Source organism: Mycteria americana, chromosome 29 (assembly GCF_035582795.1).
Source record: "Mycteria americana isolate JAX WOST 10 ecotype Jacksonville Zoo and Gardens chromosome 29, USCA_MyAme_1.0, whole genome shotgun sequence".
In the NCBI taxonomy this organism is placed as follows: Eukaryota; Metazoa; Chordata; class Aves; order Ciconiiformes; family Ciconiidae; genus Mycteria; species Mycteria americana.
The window spans coordinates 159,293-173,476 of NC_134393.1; the positions used below are offsets into that span (position 1 = coordinate 159,293).

The window sequence follows — 14,184 nt, forward strand, 5'->3', positions numbered from 1 at the left end:
GGGGCAGCGGAAGCAAGTGGCTTGGGGTTTTTTGTGTTTTCCAGAAAAATGTGAGGCTGTTTTTGGCTGGTTGTGAGCCGAGGACCTCTGGAGTGTGAGGCAAAGGTGCGACCGAGCGTGCAAAGCCCTTGGGGCAGTGGAGCAGCTGATGCTTCGGGGTGATGCCCCACAAGCCGGGGAGCGAGGAGCAGAGCAAATGGGCTAAAGGGCAGGGGTTTGGGGTGTGGGCTGGGGGGAGCGACATGGGAGAGGGGTGCATGTGCCAGAGGGGTGTGGGGTGCCTGGGAGCAGCCAGTGAGGGGCATGGGGTTCAGGCCACGGCAGATATGGTGCAAAAGCCCCATTTCACCCCGTTTCTGTAGTGTAGTGGTTATCATGTTCGCCTCACACGCGAAAGGTCCCCGGTTCAAAACCGGGCAGAAACAGCTTTCTTGTGCTTTTTCCCTCCCATGGTGTGGAGGGTGAAGGCGTTGGGTCATTCTGTGTGGGGACGGTGACAAGGGAGAGTCCTTGCGCTCTGCTTTGGGCAACTGGGGAGTTGGAGAGTCCTGGGAACTCTGGAGAGTCCTGGGAGTTGGAGAGTCCTGGCAACTGGTGGCTGGAGAGTCCTGGTCCTTTTTGGGGTGTCTTCCTGGTGCGTTTCCTGGCTTAGGAAGCATTTTGAATTGGGGAATGGCCTGTGTGCGTCCAAAGCAGCAGGTGCTGGGTTTGCGTTGGTTGTGTCGATGGGTTTGGGCAGCATCAAGAGCCCATGAAGAAGGGTTTTGCGTCTGGTGAGGGAGAAGTGTTTGTGTTTGTTGGTGTTGTAAGATGCGGGGAAAGGAAATGAGAGTGAGGGTCAGGAAGAAAAGGGCAAGGGGATGTGGGGATGCTGAGTGGGAATGGGGCAAGTGAGTGGAAGAACGGGTATTGTGCGTTGGCCGAGATGTGAGCCCCAGAAGACACAGCTCCAGGTTTCTGTAGTGTAGTGGTTATCACGTTCGCCTAACACGCGAAAGGGCCCTGGTTCGAAACCAGGCAGAAACACCTCTTTGGCCTTTTGCCACCACCTTGAAAGCATCTCCTTCATGTTTCACTCCTTACCGCCCTTCACCAAAACATTCCTTCCAAATGCAGACCAGCAGGCCTGAAAACCAACAGGCCACAAGGCCTGGCACCAAAACCAAGTTTTCCACACCACCACGCACACCTACCTCTCTCTATACATCCACGCGTCTCTATAATATCCGTATAAATGCTTTCATTCTTGCAAAAATTGCGTTGGCATGCAGCAACAGAACTGAGCCCTTTTCTTTCCCTTGGCATTTGTCGTGGAGGAGCCCAACCCCAAAGCAAACCAGGTCAAACGCCTGCTCAGGGCACAAACGTCTTCTCTCTGCATGGGGCAGCAGAAGCAAGTGGCTTGGGGTTTTTTGTGTTTTCTAGAAAAATGTGAGGCTGTTTCTGGCCGGTTGTGAGCCGAGGACCTCTGGAGTGTGAGGCAAAGGTGCGACCGAGCGTGCAAAGCCCCTGCGGGCAGCGGAGCAGCTGATGCTTCGGGGTGATGCCCCACAAGCCGGGGAGCGAGGAGCAGAGCAAATGGGCTAAAGGGCAGGGGTTTGGGGTGTGGGCTGGGGGGAGCGACATGGGAGAGGGGTGCATGTGCCAGAGGGGTGTGGGGTGCCTGGGAGCAGCCGGTGAGGGGCATGGGGTTCAGCCCATGGCAGATATGGTGCAAAAGGCCCATTTCGCCCCGTTTCTGTAGTGTAGTGGTTATCACGTTCGCCTCACACGCGAAAGGTCCCCGGTTCGAAACCGGGCAGAAACAGCTTTCTTGTGCTTTTTCCCTCCCATGGTGCAGAGAGTGAAGGCGTTGGGTCATTCTGTGTGGGGACGGTGACAAGGGAGAGTCCTTGCGCTCTGCTTTGGGCAGCTGGGGAGGGGACGTTGTCCCTGCCCGTTGCCAAGCGGTGGCTGGAGAGTCCTGGTCCTTTTTGGGGTGTCTTCCTGGTGCGTTTCCTGGCTTAGGAAGCATTTTGAACTGGGGAATGGCCTGTGTGCGTCCAAAGCAGCAGGTGCTGGGTTTGCGTTGGTTGTGTCGATGGGTTTGGGCAGCGTCAAGAGCCCATGAAGAAGGGTTTTGCGTCTGGTGAGGGAGAAGTGTTTGTGTTTGTTGGTGTTGTAAGATGCGGGGAAAGGAAATGAGAGTGAGGGTCAGGAAGAAAAGGGCAAGGGGATGTGGGGATGCTGAGTGGGAATGGGGCAAGTGAGTGGAAGAACGGGTATTGTGCGTTGGCCGAGATGTGAGCCCCAGAAGACACAGCTCCAGGTTTCTGTAGTGTAGTGGTTATCACGTTCGCCTAACACGCGAAAGGGCCCTGGTTCGAAACCAGGCAGAAACACCCCTTTGGCCTTTTGGCACCACCTTGAAAGCATCTCCTTCATGTTTCACTCCTTACCACCCTTCACCAAAACATTCCTTCCAAATGCAGCCCAGCAGGCCTGAAAACCAAAAGGCCACAAGGCCTGGCACCAAAACCAAGTTTTCCACACCACCACGCACACCTACCTCTCTCTATACATCCACGCAGCGCTATAATATCCGTATAAATGCTTTCATTCTTGCAAAAATTGCGTTGGCATGCAGCAACAGAACTCAGCCCTTTTCTTTCCCTTGGCGTTTGTCGTGGAGGAGCCCAACCCCAAAGCAAACCAGGTCAAACGCCTGCTCAGGGCACAAATGTCACAGGATCACAGAATCACAGAATCGTATCAGTTGGAAAGGACCTTTAAGATCATCGAGTCCAACCGTAAACCTAACACTGCCAAGCCCACCACTACACCATGTCCCTGAGCACCTCATCCAAACGTCTTTTACATACTTCCAGGGATGGGGACTCCACCACTTCCCTGGGCAGCCTGTTCCAGTGCTTGATAACCCTTTCAGTGAAGGAAAATTTCCTGATATCCAGTCTACACCTCCCCTGGCGCAACTTGAGGCCATTTCCTCTCGTCCTATCCTCGTCTTGTCTCTGCATGGGGCAGCGGAAGCAAGTGGCTTGGGGTTTTTTGTGTTTTCCAGAAAAATGTGAGGCTGTTTTTGGCTGGTTGTGAGCCGAGGACCTCTGGAGTGTGAGGCAAAGGTGCGACCGAGCGTGCAAAGCCCTTGGGGCAGTGGAGCAGCTGATGCTTCGGGGTGATGCCCCACAAGCCGGGGAGCGAGGAGCAGAGCAAATGGGCTAAAGGGCAGGGGTTTGGGGTGTGGGCTGGGGGGAGCGACATGGGAGAGGGGTGCATGTGCCAGAGGGGTGTGGGGTGCCTGGGAGCAGCCAGTGAGGGGCATGGGGTTCAGCCCATGGCAGATATGGTGCAAAAGCCCCATTTCACCCCGTTTCTGTAGTGTAGTGGTTATCATGTTCACCTCACACGCGAAAGGTCCCCGGTTCAAAACCGGGCAGAAACAGCTTTCTTGTGCTTTTTCCCTCCCATGGTGCGGAGGGTGAAGGCGTTGGGTCATTCTGTGTGGGGACGGTGACAAGGGAGAGTCCTTGCGCTCTGCTTTGGGCAGCTGGGGAGGGGACGTTGTCCCTGCCCCTTGCCAAGCGGTGGCTGGAGAGTCCTGGTCCTTTTTGGGGTGTCTTCCTGGTGCGTTTCCTGGCTTAAGAAGCATTTTGAATTGGGGAATGGCCTGTGTGCGTCCAAAGCAGCAGGTGCTGGGTTTGCGTTGGTTGTGTCGATGGGTTTGGGCAGCGTCAAGAGCCCATGAAGAAGGGTTTTGCGTCTGGTGAGGGAGAAGTGTTTGTGTTTGTTGGTGTTGTAAGATGCGGGGAAAGGAAATGAGAGTGAGGGTCAGGAAGAAAAGGGCAAGGGGATGTGGGGATGCTGAGTGGGAATGGGGCAAGTGAGTGGAAGAACGGGTATTGTGCGTTGGCCGAGATGTGAGCCCCAGAAGACACAGCTCCAGGTTTCTGTAGTGTAGTGGTTATCACGTTCGCCTAACACGCGAAAGGGCCCTGGTTCGAAACCAGGCAGAAACACCCCTTTGGCCTTTTGGCACCACCTTGAAAGCATCTCCTTCATGTTTCACTCCTTACCGCCCTTCACCAAAACAGTGCTTCCAAATGCAGCCCAGCAGGCCTGAAAACCAACAGGCCACAAGGCCTGGCACCAAAACCAAGTTTTCCACACCACCACGCACACCTACCTCTCTCTATACATCCACGCAGCGCTATAATATCCGTATAAATGCTTTCATTCTTGCAAAAATTGCGTTGGCATGCAGCAACAGAACTCAGCCCTTTTCTTTCCCTTGGCGTTTGTCGTGGAGGAGCCCAACCCCAAAGCAAACCAGGTCAAACGCCTGCTCAGGGCACAAACGTCACAGGATCACAGAATCACAGAATCGTATAGGTTGGAGAAGACCTTTAAGATCATCGAGTCCAACCGTAAACCTAACCCTAGCAAGCCCAGCACTACACCATGTCCCTGAGCACCTCATCCAAACGTCTTTTACATACTTCCAGGGATGGGGACTCCACCACTTCCCTGGGCAGCCTGTTCCAGTGCTTGAGAACCCTTTCAGGGAAGGAAAATTTCCTGATATCCAGTCTACACCTCCCCTGGCGCAACTTGAGGCCATTTCCTCTCGTCCTATCCTCGTCTTGTCTCTGCATGGGGCAGCGGAAGCAAGTGGCTTGGGGTTTTTTGTGTTTTCCAGAAAAATGTGAGGCTGTTTTTGGCTGGTTGTGAGCCGAGGACCTCTGGAGTGTGAGGCAAAGGTGCGACCGAGCGTGCAAAGCCCTTGGGGCAGTGGAGCAGCTGATGCTTCGGGGTGATGCCCCACAAGCCGGGGAGCGAGGAGCAGAGCAAATGGGCTAAAGGGCAGGGGTTTGGGGTGTGGGCTGGGGGGAGCGACATGGGAGAGGGGTGCATGTGCCAGAGGGGTGTGGGGTGCCTGGGAGCAGCCAGTGAGGGGCATGGGGTTCAGGCCACGGCAGATATGGTGCAAAAGGCCCATTTCACCCCGTTTCTGTAGTGTAGTGGTTATCATGTTCGCCTCACACGCGAAAGGTCCCCGGTTCAAAACCGGGCAGAAACAGCTTTCTTGTGCTTTTTCCCTCCCATGGTGTGGAGGGTGAAGGCGTTGGGTCATTCTGTGTGGGGACGGTGACAAGGGAGAGTCCTTGCGCTCTGGTTTGGGCAACTGGGGAGTTGGAGAGTCCTGGGAACTCTGGAGAGTCCTGGGAGTTGGAGAGTCCTGGCAACTGGTGGCTGGAGAGTCCTGGTCCTTTTTGGGGTGTCTTCCTGGTGCGTTTCCTGGCTTAGGAAGCATTTTGAATTGGGGAATGGCCTGTGTGCGTCCAAAGCAGCAGGTGCTGGGTTTGCGTTGGTTGTGTCGATGGGTTTGGGCAGCGTCAAGAGCCCATGAAGAAGGGTTTTGCGTCTGGTGAGGGAGAAGTGTTTGTGTTTGTTGGTGTTGTAAGATGCGGGGAAAGGAAATGAGAGTGAGGGTCAGGAAGAAAAGGGCAAGGGGATGTGGGGATGCTGAGTGGGAATGGGGCAAGTGAGTGGAAGAACGGGTATTGTGCGTTGGCCGAGATGTGAGCCCCAGAAGACACAGCTCCAGGTTTCTGTAGTGTAGTGGTTATCACGTTCGCCTAACACGCGAAAGGGCCCTGGTTCGAAACCAGGCAGAAACACCTCTTTGGCCTTTTGGCACCACCTTGAAAGCATCTCCTTCATGTTTCACTCCTTACCGCCCTTCACCAAAACATTCCTTCCAAATGCAGCCCAGCAGGCCTGAAAACCAACAGGCCACAAGGCCTGGCACCAAAACCAAGTTTTCCACACCACCACGCACACCTACCTCTCTCTATACATCCACGCGTCTCTATAATATCCGTATAAATGCTTTCATTCTTGCAAAAATTGCGTTGGCATGCAGCAACAGAACTCAGCCCTTTTCTTTCCCTTGGCGTTTGTCGTGGAGGAGCCCAACCCCAAAGCAAACCAGGTCAAACGCCTGCTCAGGGCACAAACGTCTTCTCTCTGCATGGGGCAGCAGAAGCAAGTGGCTCGGGGTTTTTTGTGTTTTCCAGAAAAATGTGAGCTGTTTCTGGCCGGCTGTGAGCCGAGGACCTCTGGAGTGTGAGGCAAAGGTGCGACCGAGCGTGCAAAGCCCCTGCGGGCAGCGGAGCAGCTGATGCTTCGGGGTGATGCCCCACAAGCCGGGGAGCGAGGAGCAGAGCAAATGGGCTAAAGGGCAGGGGTTTGGGGTGTGGGCTGGGGGGAGCGACATGGGAGAGGGGTGCATGTGCCAGAGGGGTGTGGGGTGCCTGGGAGCAGCCGGTGAGGGGCATGGGGTTCAGCCCATGGCAGATATGGTGCAAAAGGCCCATTTCGCCCCGTTTCTGTAGTGTAGTGGTTATCACGTTCGCCTCACACGCGAAAGGTCCCCGGTTCGAAACCGGGCAGAAACAGCTTTCTTGTGCTTTTTCCCTCCCATGGTGCAGAGAGTGAAGGCGTTGGGTCATTCTGTGTGGGGACGGTGACAAGGGAGAGTCCTTGCGCTCTGCTTTGGGCAGCTGGGGAGGGGACGTTGTCCCTGCCCGTTGCCAAGCGGTGGCTGGAGAGTCCTGGTCCTTTTTGGGGTGTCTTCCTGGTGCGTTTCCTGGCTTAGGAAGCATTTTGAACTGGGGAATGGCCTGTGTGCGTCCAAAGCAGCAGGTGCTGGGTTTGCGTTGGTTGTGTCGATGGGTTTGGGCAGCGTCAAGAGCCCATGAAGAAGGGTTTTGCGTCTGGTGAGGGAGAAGTGTTGGTGTTTGTTGGTGTTGTAAGATGCGGGGAAAGGAAATGAGAGTGAGGGTCAGGAAGAAAAGGGCAAGGGGATGTGGGGATGCTGAGTGGGAATGGGGCAAGTGAGTGGAAGAACGGGTATTGTGCGTTGGCCGAGATGTGAGCCCCAGAAGACACAGCTCCAGGTTTCTGTAGTGTAGTGGTTATCACGTTCGCCTAACACGCGAAAGGGCCCTGGTTCGAAACCAGGCAGAAACACCCCTTTGGCCTTTTGGCACCACCTTGAAAGCATCTCCTTCATGTTTCACTCCTTACCACCCTTCACCAAAACATTCCTTCCAAATGCAGCCCAGCAGGCCTGAAAACCAAAAGGCCACAAGGCCTGGCACCAAAACCAAGTTTTCCACACCACCACGCACACCTACCTCTCTCTATACATCCACGCAGCGCTATAATATCCGTATAAATGCTTTCATTCTTGCAAAAATTGCGTTGGCATGCAGCAACAGAACTCAGCCCTTTTCTTTCCCTTGGCGTTTGTCGTGGAGGAGCCCAACCCCAAAGCAAACCAGGTCAAACGCCTGCTCAGGGCACAAACATCTTCTCTCTGCATGGGTGTCCTGCTTTCAGCTGAGATAGAGTTAATTTTCTTTAGAGTGGCTGGTATGGGGCTGTGTTTTGGGTTTGTGCTGAAAACAGCGTTGGTAACACAGAGATGTTTCAGTTGTTGCTGCACAAGTCAAGGACTCCTCAGCTGCCCATGCTCTGCCAGGTGCCCAAGAAGCTGGGAGGGGGCACAGCCAGGACAGTTGATCCAAACCGGCCAAAGGGCTATTCCATAGGCTATACCATAGGCCAAAGGGCTATTCCATACCATAGGACGTCATGCTCGGTAGATGAAGCTGGGGAAGAAGAAGGAAGGGGGGGATGTTGGGAGTGATGGCGTTTGTCTTCCCAAGTCACCGTTATGCGTGATGGGGCCCTGCTTTCCTGGAGATGGCTGAACACCTGCCTGACCACGGGAAGGAGTGAATGGATTCCTTGCTTTGCTTTGCTGGTGTGCGCGGCTTTTGCTTTCCCTACTAAACTGTCTTTATCTCAACCCTCGAGTTTTCTCACTTTTACCCTTCCGATTCTCTCCCCCATCCCACCGTGGGGGGAGTGAGCGAGCGGCTGCGTGGTGCTCAGTTGCCGGCTGGGGCTAAACCACGACAGTCCTTTTTGGTGCCCAACGTGCGGCTCGAAGTGCTTGAGATAATGACAGATTTGATTGGAATGTGCCAGATAGAATTTATAGCTGTTATTGCTGTTTAGCTATTAATCAGCAAGCTTCTGTGGTTGCCATGGGCTTGCTTGCCTTACTGTACCTTAGAGTCCAGGGCTCGTTAGTGGCTGCTTTTTGCTTTCACTGCTTGCCGTTCTGCTGTACTGCTTATCACCTTCCTCTGCTGTGCCTGGGAACATTTTGATAACAGCAATGGCCATGCGCCTGGGCTGGCAGATGGCCAGGGCATCGCTGCTGTTTCTGTGCTGCTGGACTGGACAGGCTGGAACTCTGCTGTGAACTCGAGTCGAAGGGACTGTGACCTGTGGATGAATCCACGTGGGAGCAGGACACCCCGAAGCGTCTGTGCCCATGGATTAGCCCATGCCAGAGCAGGTATATCTTGAAACGTCTGTGGCCATGGTTATGTCCGTGCCACAGCAGGTATACCTCTGAAGGGATCGTGGCCCAAGGATAAGTCCACGCTGGATAAGGTGCATCTTGAAGCATCTGTGGCTGTGCATGAGGCCATGTTGGAGCAAGTTTACTTCTGAAGGGACTGCATTCTGTGGATAAGTCCAAGCTGGAGCAGGGGCAAGGGGAGGAGTTCAGTGCAATGTTAAACCCGATGGTCTGGTCCAAAGGGACCAGGGGTGGAGATTGTAATGGAAATACCTTTAAATTGTTGTATCCCGGGATTTCAGTTGCATGTTGTGGGAATTACTATAGCAGGAAACCCTTGTTGCTAGCCAGGCTAGGAGCAAGGGGAGGAGTTTATTGCAATGTCAACCCCTATAACCTGGCCCAAAAGGACCAGGGTTGGAGATTGTAATGGAAATACCTTTAAATTGTTGTATCCAGGGATTTGAGTTGCATGTTGTGGGAATTACTACAGCCGGAACCACCTGAAGAAATGGAGGAGAAGCCTTACAAGAAGCAGTGCAAGTGCAGCAGTGACCTGACCTGAGCTGGCTTTGGTGCCCAGTAACTCCAAGAAACACACCACCTCTCCTGTCCTGAGTAACAACCATAAGAGATGGAGCCCAAAGTCATGGACTAAATGAACTCAGGGGACATTTTGCGGACATTTATGGACATTTTACAAATATTTTGTAGGGGTGGTCCATAGACTAAGGGAATGATATGTGTGTATGATATCAAAGGATGGGAAGGGTGATGGTGGGTAATGAGAATGTATTGGATAGTGCGAGACCTGAGCATGACATAAATGGTATGGAGTAAGGGGTGGATGCCTGAATGTCCCCCCATCCCTGGAAGTATGTAAAAGACGTTTGGATGAGGTGCTCAGGGACATGGTGTAGTGCTGGGCTTGGCAGTGTTAGGTTTACGGTTGGACTCGATGATCTTAAAGGTCCTTTCCAACCGATACGATTCTGTGATTCTGTGATTCTGTGACGTTTGTGCCCTGAGCAGGCGTTTGACCTGGTTTGCTTTGGGGTTGGGCTCCTCCACGATAAACGCCAAGGGAAAGAAAAGGGCTGAGTTCTGTTGCTGCATGCCAACGCAATTTTTGCAAGAATGAAAGCATTTATACGGATATTATAGAGATGCGTGGATGTATAGAGAGAGGTGTGCGTGGTGGTGTGGAAAACTTGGTTTTGGTGCCAGTCCTTGTGGCCTTTTGGTTTTCAGGCCTGCTGGGCTGCATTTGGAAGCACTGTTTTGGTGAAGGGCGGTAAGGAGTGAAACATGAAGGAGATGCTTTCAAGGTGTTGCCAAAAGGCCAACGAGGTGTTTCTGCCTGGTTTCAAACCAGGGCCCTTTCGCGTGTTAGGCGAACGTGATAACCACTACACTACAGAAACCTGGAGCTGTGTCTTCTGGGGCTCACATCTCGGGCAACACACAATACCCGTTCTTCCACTCACTTGCCCCATTCCCACTCAGCATCCCCACATCCCCTTGCCCTTTTCTTCCAGCCCCTCACTCTCATTTCCTTTCCCCGCATCTTACAACACCAACAAACACAAACACTTCTCCCTCACCAGATGCAAAACCCTTCTTCATGGGCTCTTGACGCCGCCCAAACCCATCGACACAACCAACGCAAACCCAGCACCTGCTGCTTTGGACGCACACAGGCCATTCCCCAGTTCAAAATGCTTCTTAAGCCAGGAAAGGCACCAGGAAGACACCCCAAAAAGGACCAGGACTCTCCAGCCACCGCTTGGCAAGGGGCAGGGCCAACGTCCCCTCCCCAGCTGCCCAAAGCAGAGCGCAACGACACTCCCTTGTCACCGTCCCCACACAGAATGACCCAACGCCTTCACCCTCCGCACGGTGGGGAGGGAAAAAGCACAAGCATGCTGTTTCTGCCCGGTTTCGAACCGGGGACCTTTCGCGTGTGAGGCGAACATGATAACCACTACACTACAGAAACGGGGCGAAATGGGGCTTTTGCACCATATCTGCCATGGGCTGAAGCCCATGCCCCTCACCGGCTGCTCCCAGGCACCCCACACCCCTCTGGCACATGCACCCCTCTCCCATGTCGCTCCCCCCAGCCCACACCCCAAACCCCTGCCCTTTAGCCCATTTGCTCTGCTCCTCGCTCCCCGGCTTGTGGGGCATCACCCCGAAGCATCAGCTGCTCCGCTGCCCGCAGGGGCTTTGCACGCTGGGTCGCACCTTTGCCTCACACTCCAGAGGTCCTCGGCTCATAGCCGACCAGAAACAGCCTCACATTTTTCTGGAAAACACAAAAAACCCGAGCCACTTGCTTCCGCTGTGCCATGCAGAGACAAGACGAGGATAGGACGAGAGGAAATGGCCTCAAGTTGCACCAGGGGAGGTTTAGATTGGATATCAGGACATTTTACTTCACTGAAAGGGTTCTCAAGCACTGGAACAGGCTGCCCAGGGAAGTGGTGGAGTCCCCATCCCTGGAAGTATGTAAAAGACGTTTGGATGAGGTGCTCAGGGACATGGTGTAGTGGTGGGCTTGGCAGTGTTAGGTTTACGGTTGGACTCGATGATCTTAAAGGTCTTCTCCAACCGATACGATTCTGTGATTCTGTGATCCTGTGACGTTTGTGCCCTGAGCAGGCGTTTGACCTGGTTTGCTTTGGGGTTGGGCTCCTCCACGATAAACGCCAAGGGAAAGAAAAGGGCTCAGTTCTGTTGCTGCATGCCAACGCAATTTTTGCAAGAATGAAAGCATTTGTACGGATATTATAGAGACGCGTGGATGTATAGAGAGAGGTAGGTGTGCGTGGTGGTGTGGAAAACTTGGTTTTGGTGCCAGGCCTTGTGGCCTGTTGGTTTTCAGGCCTGCTGGTCTGCATTTGGAAGGAATGTTTTGGTGAAGGCGGTAATGAGTGAAACATGAAGGAGATGCTTTCAAGGTGGTGCCAAAAGGCCAACGAGGTGTTTGGGCCTGGTTTCGAACCAGGGCCCTTTCGCGTGTTAGGCGAACGTGATAACCACTACACTACAGAAACCTGGAGCTGTGTCTTCTGGGGCTCACATCTCGGCCAACGCACAATACCCGTTCTTCCACTCACTTGCCCCATTCCCACTCAGCATCCCCACATCCCCTTGCCCTTTTCTTCCTGACCCTCACTCTCATTTCCTTTCCCCTCAGCTTACAACACCAACAAACACAAACACTTCTCCCTCACCAGACGCAAAACCCTTCTTCATGGGCTCTTGACATTGATCAAACCCATCGACACAACCAACGCAAACCCAGCACCTGCTGCTTTGGACGCACACAGGCCATTCCCCAATTCAAAATGCTTCTTAAGCCCGGAAACGCACCAGGAAGACACCCCAAAAAGGACCAGGACTCTCCAGCCACCTCTTTGCAAGGGGCAGGGCCAACGTCCCCTCCCCAGCTGCCCAAAGCAGAGCGCAAGGACTCTCCCTTGTCACCGTCCCCACACAGAATGACCCAACGCCTTCACCCTCCGCAGCATGGGGAGGGAAAAAGCACAAGCATGCTGTTTCTGCCCGGTTTCGAACCGGGGACCTTTCGCGTGTGAGGCGAACGTGATAACCACTACACTACAGAAACGGGGTGAAATGGGGCTTTTGCACCATATCTGCCATGGGCTGAAGCCCATGCCCCTCACCGGCTGCTCCCAGGCACCCCACACCCCTCTGGCACATGCACCCCTCTCCCATGTCGCTCCCCCCAGCCCACACCCCAAACCCCTGCCCTTTAGCCCATTTGCTCTGCTCCTCGCTCCCCGGCTTGTGGGGCATCACCCCGAAGCATCAGCTGCTCCGCTGCCCGCAGGGGCTTTGCACGCTCGGTCGCACCTTTGCCTCACACTCCAGAGGTCCTCGGCTCACAACCGGCCAGAAACAGCCTCACATTTTTCTGGAAAACACAAAAAACCCGAGCCACTTGCTTCCGCTGCCCCATTGATGTGGTTTAGCCCCAGACGGCAACTCAGCACCACGCAGCCGCTCGCTCACTCCCCCCTGGTGGGATGGGGGAGAGAATCGGAAGGGTAAAAGTGAGAAAACTCGAGGGTTGAGATAAAGACAGTTTAATAGGGAAAGCAAAAGCCGCGCACGCCAGCAAAGCAAAGCAAGGAATCCATTCACTACTTCCCATGGGCAGGCAGGTGTTCAGCCATCTCCAGGAAAGCAGGGCCCCATCACGCATAACAGTGACTTGGGAAGACAAACGCCATCACTCCGAACGTCCCCCCCTTCCTTCTTCTTCCCCAGCTTCATCTACTGAGCATGACGCCCTATGGTATGGAATAGCCCTTTGGCCTATGGTATAGCCTATGGAATAGCCCTTTGGCCGGTTTGGATCAACTGTCCTGGCTGTGCCCCCTCCCAGCTTCTTGGGCACCTGGCAGAGCATGGGCAGCTGAGGAGTCCTTGACTCGTGCAGCAACAACTGAAACATCTCTGTGTTACCAACGCTGTTTTCAGCACAAACCCAAAACAGAGCCCCATACCAGCCACTATAAAGAAAATTAACTCTGTGTCAGCTGAAAGCAGGACACCCATGCAGAGAGAAGATGTTTGTGCCCTGAGCAGGCGTTTGACCTGGTTTGCTTTGGGGTTGGGCTCCTCCACGACAAACGCCAAGGGAAAGAAAAGGGCTGAGTTCTGTTGCTGCATGCCAACGCAATTTTTGCAAGAATGAAAGCATTTATACGGATATTATAGCGCTGCGTGGATGTATAGAGAGAGGTAGGTGTGCGTGGTGGTGTGGAAAACTTGGTTTTGGTGCCAGGCCTTGTGGCCTGTTGGTTTTCAGGCCTGCTGGTCTGCATTTGGAAGGAATGTTTTGGTGAAGGGCGGTAAGGAGTGAAACATGAAGGAGATGCTTTCAAGGTGGTGGCAAAAGGCCAACGAGGTGTTTCTGCCTGGTTTCGAACCAGGGACCTTTCGCGTGTTAGGCGAACGTGATAACCACTACACTACAGAAACCTGGAGCTGTGTCTTCTGGGGCTCACATCTCGGCCAACGCACAATACCTGTTCTTCCACTCACTTGCCCCATTCCCACTCAGCATCCCCACATCCCCTTGCCCTTTTCTTCCTGACCCTCACTCTCATTTCCTTTCCCCGCATCTTACAACACCAACAAACACCAACACTTCTCCCTCACCAGACGCAAAACCCTTCTTCATGGGCTCTTGACGCTGCCCAAACCCATCGACACAACCAACGCAAACCCAGCACCTGCTGCTTTGGACGCACACAGGCCATTCCCCAATTCAAAATGCTTCCTAAGCCAGGAAAGGCACCAGGAAGACACCCCAAAAAGGACCAGGACTCTCCAGCCACCAGTTGCCAGGACTCTCCAACTCCCAGGACTCTCCAGAGTTCCCAGGACTCTCCAACTCCCCAGCTGCCCAAACCAGAGCGCAAGAACTCTCCCTTGTCACTGTCCCCACACAGAATGACCCAACGCCTTCACCCTCTGCAGCGTGGGGAGGGAAAAAGCACAAGCATGCTGTTTCTGCCCGGTTTCGAACCGGGGACCTTTCGCGTGTGAGGCGAACGTGATAACCACTACACTACAGAAACGGGGCGAAATGGGGCTTTTGCACCATATCTGCCATGGGCTGAAGCCCATGCCCCTCACCGGCTGCTCCCAGGCACCCCACACCCCTCTGGCACATGCACCCCTCTCCCATGTCGCTCCCCCCAGCC

At 54.1% G+C, this 14,184-nt stretch overlaps 16 non-coding genes across 16 annotated transcripts; 10 read left to right on the forward strand and 6 right to left on the reverse strand.

Moving 5' to 3' along the window:
• Positions 1 to 352: 352 nt before the first annotated feature.
• On the forward strand, positions 353 to 425 carry TRNAV-CAC (transfer RNA valine (anticodon CAC)). The gene has a single exon. It is a non-coding gene; the product is annotated as a tRNA-Val (tRNA).
• A 528-nt stretch (positions 426 to 953) lies between these two features.
• Positions 954 to 1,026, forward strand: TRNAV-AAC (transfer RNA valine (anticodon AAC)). The gene has a single exon. It is a non-coding gene; the product is annotated as a tRNA-Val (tRNA).
• Positions 1,027 to 1,734: 708 nt separating this feature from the next.
• TRNAV-CAC (transfer RNA valine (anticodon CAC)) lies at positions 1,735 to 1,807 on the forward strand. The gene has a single exon. It is a non-coding gene; the product is annotated as a tRNA-Val (tRNA).
• A 501-nt stretch (positions 1,808 to 2,308) lies between these two features.
• On the forward strand, positions 2,309 to 2,381 carry TRNAV-AAC (transfer RNA valine (anticodon AAC)). The gene has a single exon. It is a non-coding gene; the product is annotated as a tRNA-Val (tRNA).
• Positions 2,382 to 3,369: 988 nt separating this feature from the next.
• Positions 3,370 to 3,442, forward strand: TRNAV-CAC (transfer RNA valine (anticodon CAC)). Its single transcript has one exon. It is a non-coding gene; the product is annotated as a tRNA-Val (tRNA).
• A 501-nt stretch (positions 3,443 to 3,943) lies between these two features.
• TRNAV-AAC (transfer RNA valine (anticodon AAC)) lies at positions 3,944 to 4,016 on the forward strand. The gene has a single exon. It is a non-coding gene; the product is annotated as a tRNA-Val (tRNA).
• Positions 4,017 to 5,004: 988 nt separating this feature from the next.
• TRNAV-CAC (transfer RNA valine (anticodon CAC)) lies at positions 5,005 to 5,077 on the forward strand. The gene has a single exon. It is a non-coding gene; the product is annotated as a tRNA-Val (tRNA).
• Positions 5,078 to 5,605: 528 nt separating this feature from the next.
• TRNAV-AAC (transfer RNA valine (anticodon AAC)) lies at positions 5,606 to 5,678 on the forward strand. Its single transcript has one exon. It is a non-coding gene; the product is annotated as a tRNA-Val (tRNA).
• A 707-nt stretch (positions 5,679 to 6,385) lies between these two features.
• On the forward strand, positions 6,386 to 6,458 carry TRNAV-CAC (transfer RNA valine (anticodon CAC)). The gene has a single exon. It is a non-coding gene; the product is annotated as a tRNA-Val (tRNA).
• Positions 6,459 to 6,959: 501 nt separating this feature from the next.
• TRNAV-AAC (transfer RNA valine (anticodon AAC)) lies at positions 6,960 to 7,032 on the forward strand. The gene has a single exon. It is a non-coding gene; the product is annotated as a tRNA-Val (tRNA).
• Positions 7,033 to 9,791: 2,759 nt separating this feature from the next.
• On the reverse strand, positions 9,792 to 9,864 carry TRNAV-AAC (transfer RNA valine (anticodon AAC)). The gene has a single exon. It is a non-coding gene; the product is annotated as a tRNA-Val (tRNA).
• A 502-nt stretch (positions 9,865 to 10,366) lies between these two features.
• Positions 10,367 to 10,439, reverse strand: TRNAV-CAC (transfer RNA valine (anticodon CAC)). The gene has a single exon. It is a non-coding gene; the product is annotated as a tRNA-Val (tRNA).
• A 987-nt stretch (positions 10,440 to 11,426) lies between these two features.
• Positions 11,427 to 11,499, reverse strand: TRNAV-AAC (transfer RNA valine (anticodon AAC)). The gene has a single exon. It is a non-coding gene; the product is annotated as a tRNA-Val (tRNA).
• A 502-nt stretch (positions 11,500 to 12,001) lies between these two features.
• Positions 12,002 to 12,074, reverse strand: TRNAV-CAC (transfer RNA valine (anticodon CAC)). Its single transcript has one exon. It is a non-coding gene; the product is annotated as a tRNA-Val (tRNA).
• A 1,309-nt stretch (positions 12,075 to 13,383) lies between these two features.
• Positions 13,384 to 13,456, reverse strand: TRNAV-AAC (transfer RNA valine (anticodon AAC)). The gene has a single exon. It is a non-coding gene; the product is annotated as a tRNA-Val (tRNA).
• A 529-nt stretch (positions 13,457 to 13,985) lies between these two features.
• TRNAV-CAC (transfer RNA valine (anticodon CAC)) lies at positions 13,986 to 14,058 on the reverse strand. The gene has a single exon. It is a non-coding gene; the product is annotated as a tRNA-Val (tRNA).
• Between the last annotated feature and the right edge of the window lie 126 nt (positions 14,059 to 14,184).